Here is a 9,717-nt window from a genome sequence, read left to right as displayed (position 1 = left end):
TCTCATGTGAATTGAGACATTTTTTAAGGTTTAAAAATATATGGTTAGCCCATTAATTATTTTAGCCAAATCTTACTTAAAAATCACACTTGAAGAAAACTCCCAGAGTGAGGCTGACTGGTTTCTATTTTTATTGACAGCTTGTGTACCTTGAAATGAACAAATTCCATTTCTTTTTAGAACTGATCAGGCATTTCCTGTGAGCTGACAGAAACTTTAATAATGTGCTGGATATTTTGTACCTGCTGCTTGAACATCCATTATACAGACAGCTGGTTGTCCAGACCTGCCATGCCACTCATCATGAACTGTGTTAATGTCGTCCTGTCCATTATGCTGCTCTACCTAGTGACCCCACAAGAGTTTGAAATCACATCCAGGACCTCACTGTCTTTAGTGTGGAACTGCAGTCCGCCAGGGTTTTGTTGTGTATGTGATGAATGCAGCCTGTTGTGCCAGAAGGGAGGATAAAAGTGGTAAGGGTATCTATTTCCTTCACTCCAGGGATCAAGCAGCTTTATTTCCTTCTTCAGAAAGTAGTTTTGAAATGCTGAATGATGTTTCTGCCCACAGAAAAGCAAACCAGTGCAATCAAAATTCTTAAAAGCTTATGTTACGATTACTGCCACTAGTTTATGGCTTCCTTTTTGTTATTGTTACTAATAATTACAATATTGGAACCATCTGTAAGAAATAACTGGAGATGAATCAACTGTGCTGCATAAAATCAATGATTTGATGCTTAGAAAAGTTGCATAAATCCAACCAGAAATATTAAAACCATGAATAAAGGAATTTTCAAAGAACCAAATCTATCTGTTCATAGAGCAGTTCATAACCATCATCCATCCATCCATCCATCCATCCATCCATCCATCCATCCATCCATCCATCCATCCATCCATTATTTGCTACTTATCCGGAGTTGGGTCGCTCTCCCCGGCCACATTCACCAGCTCATCCAGAGGAATCCGGAGACTTTCAGTTTTTAGTTGATTTGCTTCCATGATTGTTTGTAGATACAGATTCAATAACAATGTGTGAGAAGATTTGCTCCAATAAAGACTGAGGAGCCTTTATTGGAATATTTCTTCTTAGGGATTTAAAGTAAAATAAGCCGCTTGTAAGCTGTTTTTGACCGGCCCTCTGATGAGACACTAAAATCAAAGCAAACACTGCACATTTGAAAATGGCTTATATCTGTAATGGCAATGAATTTGAATTAACATAATAGGTAAAAACAACTCAAACATGCACACAAAATACAGTGAATGGAACTGAAATGAAAGAAAAGTTCTAAATTTTGCTAAGACTTGTATTGTGATCTTTATTAGACAAAAGAAGACATTCTCTTTAAGGTTTTTCTTCACCTTCAGTTCTGCACAGTTGCAAAGCCCAAAGTCAGCTCCAAAGGCACTGCTCCGGAACTGTCTGAGACGCCTCATTTGAGGTCCAGACTTTTCCTCCTTTACTAAATTACATCACCATGTGACACATTTGATCGTAAACAGATCTTCCTTTAATTTTTTTTTTTTAAATCCATATGGCCAACTTTAAATATGTAGAGCTTGTCTCTGTCAGCATATGTTCAAATACACACCAGCCATGAAAGAACTGCAGCCACTATAAACATTTAGTAATGCAAAAGTAAGAATAGAAAAAAAAAATCTTATCTTAGAGGAGAATTGAAAGACCAGAACAGAAAGTTATCATCCCTTATTAAGCTGTGATTGGCACATTTCATGCTGCTTAAGGTGGTAGCCCACTTCTATTTTAAAGCTATAAAACATTTGCAGCACATAACTAAGAATGAAAAGAACCATCTGACATAACAGGCAAGTCATTATGCTTTTTGTTGTTGTTGTTACAAAGGAGTTACATACCTACTGATTCACTTAGTCATTTCCTCATTCCTGAGCAAAAGTCTTATCTTACAAAATGACTGTCTCTGTTTACTAACACAAGGAAGCATTCTTTCTTAGTGTTCTGTGACTACAAATAATTAAAAAGAAGAAATAGGGTTTAATGCTCCCCTCTTCTGTCGGTAAGAAGCACTCCACCCTTCGCTGAAGAATGAGCCACATTCCACAGGAAGTTTACCCATTGCCTCTTCCCTTCATCCCTTACTCTTCCTGCCTCAACTGATCTTTACTGATTACTGTTGGCTGGGTGGGCTGATAAGAGATGCTAATGAGAAGAGGAGACCCATAGCCATTAAGTGATGCAAAACATTTTCGCAAACATGAGTTATCGCATGGCTCTTTAAAAAAAAAAAAAAAAAAAAAAACATTTTATATTGTCAAAATTTTAACTTGCATGGTTGCAAAGTACAGCTGGACCTCCATCCCTGCTCTTGGCTAACAAATAAACACTCACTGATACTACAACTTTAAAAAGATTTTTTTTTTCTTCTTTCTGCTGTTGTACCAGCTGCAACAAGTTCCATCAGATAGCATGATTGTTCCAGGCAGGTTGGTTGTTTGTCACCATTGCCATCAACACCGTCCTCTCACAGTTGGCACACCTGCCGCCCCTCCAGTGTGAAACCAATGTGAAAGCTGCTGCTGCTTTGTCTGTCTCTGGCACGGCTGCTGCTTGTCATCACATCCTTTAGGAAGGAGCGTATCCCAGTGATACACATCCAATCAATATTTTGCTGTACAGCAGGTGACATGCAGATTTCAATTCAGTATATTTAAATATTCTATCCAGCTTCCTCTGTTTCCCAGAAAATATTCAACCGATAACAATCAAGTCCTCCTTTTGTACTGGATGTGAGAAATAGGTTGTGAAAGGACAACATAAATGCTTCACTTATACCAATATTGTAAGAATTAAAGATGTTAAGGTCAGAGATGATATCATGCTTGGTATTAAATCAGAAAAGACAGCTAAGTATGAATCAGATGGGTTTTTTTAGAAGGTCCAACACTGCCCAAGAACACGTTTTAATCTGACAAACAAGAGGAAAGAGAGGAAAGGCAGCAATTGTGCTCATTTTTATCCATTTTTTGACAGCATGTCTTACTGTGGATTTTGTATGTAGCTGTCCAGCTTTGAGCACATCTAAATGCTTCTTCTAGGAGCCTGAGAAACTTGATAAGATCAAGGCAAGGTTCATACAAACTATTCTTTCTTAAGAGGAACAGAATTTATTTTTAACCAGAATTTGTTATTTTTCTAAGTAGAGGTACAACTCTACAACCCACACTTTCAATTTTCAAACAGAGCATTTGACTCCAAGGAGTTTCAGAGAGTTTTCCAACCAAGTCTGTAAAATATTTCAGTATGCTCAAAACAGACAAGAAATACAGCTGTGTTTGGTATTAGTTTTATCAAATTGTGTTTGTCTATAATTCTGACCTGTTTGCATAATTCTTGTAGAAAATCTTCTGTGCAGCTGTGTTGAAGATGTATAGTGAGAATTTGTTGCTTTACAAACAGCTTAATTTAAATTTAAAGCATTTACCTGTTGTTATGGTTACATCTTTATATGTATGTCTATCAAATAAATCTGGACAGACATCCATGTAAACTGCATTTTAGGGGGGAAAGTGAGGTAATAACAAGTAGTTGTCTTTGCACTCAGCCTATTTTTTTCCTGACAATTGAATGGATGCTTCTTTAGTCATGGATTTTATTCTATTAGATAAAGCAATTAAAGGAGTTTTAATGGGGTAATGTTTTCTACCAAGAAGCTTATATGTATCACAGCAAAACTTAAAATGCAAAAAGAAAATTTGTTCTCAATTTTCTACATGCTTCCATCCATCCATCCATTTCCTGCCGCTTATCCAGAGGGGGCAGCTGCCTAAGCAGGGAAACCCAGACTTCCCTCTCCCCGGCCACATTCACCAGCTCATCCAGAGGGATCCCGAGGCGTTCCCAGGCCAGCCGAGAGATGTAGTCCGTCCAGTGCATCCCAGGTCTTCCCCGGGGCCTCTTTCTGGAGGGAAGTGCCCAGAACACCTCACCAGGGAGGCGGCCAGGAGGCATCCTAACCAGATGCCCAAGCCACCTCGTCTGGCTCCTCTCGATGTGGAGGAGCAGCGGCTCTACTCTGAGCCCCTCTCGGATCACTGAGCTTCTCATCCTATCTCTAAGGGAGAGCCTGGCCACCCTTCGGAGAAAACACATTTCGGCCGCTTGTACTCGTGATCTTGTTCTTTCGGTCACTACCCACAGTTCATGACCATAGGTGAGGGTAGGAACGTAGATCGACCTGTAAATTGAGAGCTTTGCCTTTTTGGCTCAGCTCCTTCTTCACCACGACAGACCAATGCAGAGTCCGCATCACTGCAGACGCCGCACTGATCTGCCTGTCGATCTCCCACTCCAACCTTCCCTCACTCGTGAACAAAACCCCGAGATACGTGAACTCCTCCACTTGAGGCAGGACCCTATTGCAGACCCGGAGAGAGCACTCCACCCTTTTCCGGCTGAGGACCGTGGTCTCAGACTTGGAGGTGTTGATTCTCATCCCAGCCGCTTCATACTCGGCAAGAATCGCTCCAGTGAGAGCTGAAGATCACGGCCCGATGAAGCCAACAGAACCACATCATCCGCAAAGAGCAGAGACCCAATCCTGAGGCCACCGAACCGGATCCCCTCAACACCTCGGCTGCGCCTAGGGACCGGACAGCTCGTACAAGCGAGTCCGGCACTCCAAACTCTCGGAGTACCCCCCACAGGAGTCCCCGGGGACACGGTCGAATGCTTTCTCCAAGTCCACAAAACACATGTAGATTGGTTGGGCAAACTCCCATGCCCCCTCAAAGACCCTGAAGAGGGTGTAGAGCTGGCCCACTGTTCCGCGACCGGGACGAAAACCACACTGCTCCTCCTCAGTCCGAAGTTCGACTATCCGACGGACCCTCCTCTCAAGCACCCCTGAATAGACCTTACCAGGGAGGCTGAGGAGTGTGATCCCCCTGTAATTGGAGCACACCATCCGGTCCCCCTTTTTGAAGAGGGGGACCACCACCCCAGTCTGCCAGTCCAGGGTAACTGTCCCCAATGTCCATGCGATGCTGCAGAGGCGTGTCAGCCAAGACAGCCCTACAGCATCCAGAGCCTTAAGGAACTCTGGGCCAGCACCAGCTACCCCAGACTCTGCTTCCTCATTGGAAGATGTGTTGGTGGGATTGAGAAGGTCTTCGAAGTATTCCTTCCACCGCCTCACAACGTCCAGAGTCGAGGTCAGCAGCCCCCCATCCCCACTGTACACAGTGTTGATGGAGCACTGCTTTCCCCTCCTGAGCCGCCGGATGGTGGACCAGAATCTCCTCGAAGCCGTCCGGAAGTCATTCTCCATGGCCTCTCCAAACTCCTCCCATGCCCGAGTTTTTGCCTTAGCGACCACCGAAGCTGCGCTCTGCTTAGCCCGCTGATACCCATCAGCTGCCTCTAGAATCCCACAGGCCAAAAAGGCCCGATAGGACTCCTTCTTCAGCTTGACGGCATCCCTTACTGTCGGTGTCCACCAACGAGTTTGGGGGTTACCGCCATGACAGGCACCAACGACCTTACAGCCACAGCTGCGGCTGGCCACCTCAACAATAGAGGCACGGAACACAGCCCATTTGGACTCAATGTCCCCCGCCTCACCTGGGACATGGTTGAAGCTCTGCCGGAGATGGGAGTTGAAACTCTTTCTGACAGGGGTCTCTGCCAGACATTCCCAGCAGACCCTCACAACACGCTTGGGTCTGCCAGGTCTGACCGGCATCCTCCCCCACCACCTGAGCAGACTCACGACCAGGTGGTGATCAGTTGTCCAGAACATGCGGCCGCAAGTCCGACGACACAACTACAAAGTCGATCATTGAACTGCGGCCTAGAGTGTCCTGGTGCCAAGTGCACATGTGGACACTCTTATGTCTAAACAAGGTGTTCGTTATGGACAGTCCATGACAAGCACAGAAGTCCAACAACAAAACACCATTTGGATTTAGATTAGGGGGGCTGTTCCTCCCAATCACGCCCCTCCCGGTCTCGCTGTCATTGCCCACGTGAGCATTGAAGTCCCCCAGCAGAACGAGGGAGTCCCCGGAAGGTGTGCTCTCCAACACCCCCTCCAAGGACTCCAAAAAGGGTGGGTACTCTGAACTGCTATTTGGTGCATAAGCACAAACAACGGTCAGGACCTGTCCCCCCACCCGAAGGCGGAGGGAGGCTGCCCTTTCATCCACTGGAGTAAATCCCAACATACAGGTGCCAAGTTGGGGGGCAATAAGCATGCCCACACCTGCTCGGCGCCTCTCACTGGGAGCAACTCCAGAATGGAAGAGGGTCCAGCCCCTCTCAAGAACAGTGGTTCCAGAGCCCAAGCCGTACGTTGAGGTGAGTCCAACTATATCTAGCCGGAACCGCTCAACCTCGAGTACCAGCTCAGGCTCCTTCCCCGCCAGAGAGGTGACATTCCACGTCCCTAGAGCTAGCTTTTGCAGCCGAGGATCAGACCGCCAGGGTCCCCGCCTCTGGCAGCCACCCAGCTCACACTGCACCAGACCCCTATGGCCCCTCCTGCAGGTGGGGAGCCCACAGGAGGAAAGGCCCATGTCACCCTTTCAGACTGAGCCCGACCAGGCCCCATGGGCAAAGGCCTGGCCACCAGGCACTCACGTCCGTGCCCCACCTCCAGGCCTGGCTCCAGAGGGGGGCCCCGGTGACCCACGTCCAGGCAAGGGAAACCTTGCCTCATCATCATAGGGGTGATTTGAGTCACACGTCTGGTTCCTCCCCTAGACACCTGTTTGCCATGGGTGACCCTACCAGGGGCATGAGCCCCCGACAACATAGCCGCTAGGATCGTCAGGACGCACAAACTCCTCCACCATGATAAGGTGGCAGCTCAGGGAGGAGCATGCTTTCTTTTTCTGCATGCTTACTTTCCTTTTTTTTCTCTCTTTTCTGAAATCAAGAAAGAAGCAACATCAGCAAAAGGTTGGGAGGATTATGATAAAAGTTTTATAACACCCATATTTATAGGGCTCAAACTGCCATCCATGCTGCTGAAATATTTAAAGCTAAGTTATAGAATTCAATGTTCCTACAACACCAACAAGGATTTGAAGCAAACTTGTGGCTTTGGGGAAGGTTGTAGGGTGAAGTCTGAAAGATGGAGTGTAATGACTGTGCTATGAGTAAATGCTTCGTTATACAAACCATGGCCTGTACCTGGCAACACGATAAAGAAAGTGATCCATTTGTTCTTTTAAAATTTTCCCTGTGACAGCCATGGTGCATGTTTCTGCACAGTGTCAGTATTTATAATGGAGACAGATTTCTTTAAAAATATACCAGCACGGCTTCTGTGGTCCAAAAAGTCTTTACAATATCTACATTTGGATCATATCTATGGAAATCTTTATACCTCTGACAAATGGGTGCAATAATTAAGCCTTGAATCTCCCTATTGTTAAGCCCCAAGAAAGTCAAGAGTATTTGCTCAGGTATGTGATGATTGGCTTTCGTTAACAAGGGGATGAGATCCAGATGTGTGGTGTTTCTGCTGCGTTAGTGGAAGAGGGCACTCCAGCTCTCATGTGTGGTTACATTCTGTCTCACACACCCCAAAAGCTTAATAATCAGCCCCTCTATAACAGCAGCCAAAACAAGCTAGCAGACAGGAGGGAATCTGACAACACCTCTTCTTGCAATCATGTGAGATTTGTTTTTTGAAAACAAACTACTGCATATCAGGAACTGAAATCCAGCTGAAAACCAGTTTGGTTAGGATTTCACATGCAGACTTCTCTGCATGACTACCGTGGTTTTATCAAGCTTTATGAAATACTTGGAAAAACTTGCTGGTTGGAGTCTTTGATCAACTACAGTGACAATGAACATGCTATATATTCCTGTTTAAGGCAGCTCTGACACACACACACACACACACACATATATATATATATATATATATATAGTACAAGTCAAAGGTTAGGAAGCACTTTCCTGTTGGATTTAATGGGCAAGACACATGCCCATTAAATCTAACTCCACGTACACACGAAGTATTACATCAAGGCGGTGTCATGCTTTTAATATTCTGTTAGCTGCTGTAATTATTAAAGTGGACAAAAGTAAATAGTTTGTGCAATACTAACACGTAACTGTGACTTAAAGTTTTGACAGCTAGACAACACACAATGAACAACTTACAATTAGACATAAGATAAGAGTGAAAAGATAATGAAAGGTCATTTCAAGCTCAAAAAGGCCATCTTGATGAGAATGGCTACCTGGTACCAAGGAATAATAAAGGTCAGGCCATGTCATTAATGGTAAGTGGTTTCATCGCGTGTGTGTGTGTGTGTGCTGTTGAAAACAACGTTCAGCTGAAGCTTGTAGTGTAATGGATCTAAATCAATTCAATTGTTATTCAGAGATTTAGTTCAAGGGAAGCTGAGCTAAAAGTGTAAAGTTAACATTTATTCTAGATATTTAGAATTAGTGGAGTTGAAAATATAACATATCCAATCATTTTTAAGAGTTTTTTTCTGATTGCATTGACATCAATTTATTCATTTATGTTTCCTTTTGGAAAATAAAAAAGTTCACAGCTTCAGTCATTGAGGAGTTTATCAAGAAGGAGGGGATTTTAGGTATGCTTTAAGCAATGCTCTCTTATTTCAAAATCTTCAGATTCAAGTGTCTGAGGTTTCTTAATATGAGATAAGATCCAGCCAACCACACAGAAACCATTAGATGTCAAAGTTAATGATACCCTTTTCACAGAGGCAAGTCCAGCTCCTCTAATGCTGCTGTGCTCAGCTCACGGACACCATTAGACTGTGTTGCTAGTATACACACATAATGACTGCTTTAAATCCACACACTTAACTCTGAGGATGCGTTGGTTCTCAGGGGAGTATATAATATGAGAAAATAGTTAATTTACCTTCAGCTGCTAAAATGGTTTAATGGCTCAATTTTTCAGCTACATTGTCATGTTTAAAAGCTTGGCTAAATTAATTCTGGTGTGTCAACTGGGCTGGAAATAATGTTTCCATTATGCAAACAAAAAGGCGTGCATACTTACACTGTCAATGAGCAATATGAGAGTATAACAGGACTTAAGCGGTGTTGTTCTTTGTTGAAGTGTGCCAAATTACATTAAGATGTAAACCATTTACAGTAGAAATGGCAAAAACAAGTTGGTAAGAATAAGAGAACTGGCTCCTGATAAAGGTTTGGGTCAAATTTGTCAACAGCCGAGAATTACCATATGCAATGAGGGATGAATACAAAATATTATACTTGAATAAACGTTGGTAAAGTTTGTGAAAAGGTGTAAGACAGAAAAAAAAACATGGTCTGTAGGGTTTTGTGTTAATTTTTGATGAAACAGTGACCCCTGGAGGAGAAATTCTCCCAAACTAGCTTCAATTCTATTTGAAAAATTCAGATATAAAAAAAATCAAGTAAAATAAATAACTGGCAACAACAAATAACCCTCAGTCTGCAAATAAAGTTTAACCTTACTAACAAACTGCCAGCTGCAAAACACCAGTGATGTCTGTAGATTAGACCTCAAGCAGTAAAATGAAAAGGTTTTATTTAATGAACTCTTATCAAGCTCACTAATCATATAACAGCTGAAAGAGTGCATAGCACAAAAGTTCACAAAGTAATGCACTTTATCTGTTCAGATATAACTAAACTTAGACTTAACCTTAAAACTTAGACTCAAATCTGATGCTGTAAAATTATTCA

Source organism: Melanotaenia boesemani, chromosome 11 (genome assembly GCF_017639745.1).
Source record: "Melanotaenia boesemani isolate fMelBoe1 chromosome 11, fMelBoe1.pri, whole genome shotgun sequence".
Classification (NCBI taxonomy): domain Eukaryota; kingdom Metazoa; phylum Chordata; class Actinopteri; order Atheriniformes; family Melanotaeniidae; genus Melanotaenia; species Melanotaenia boesemani.
Note: the sequence above shows the minus strand (reverse complement) of the source record.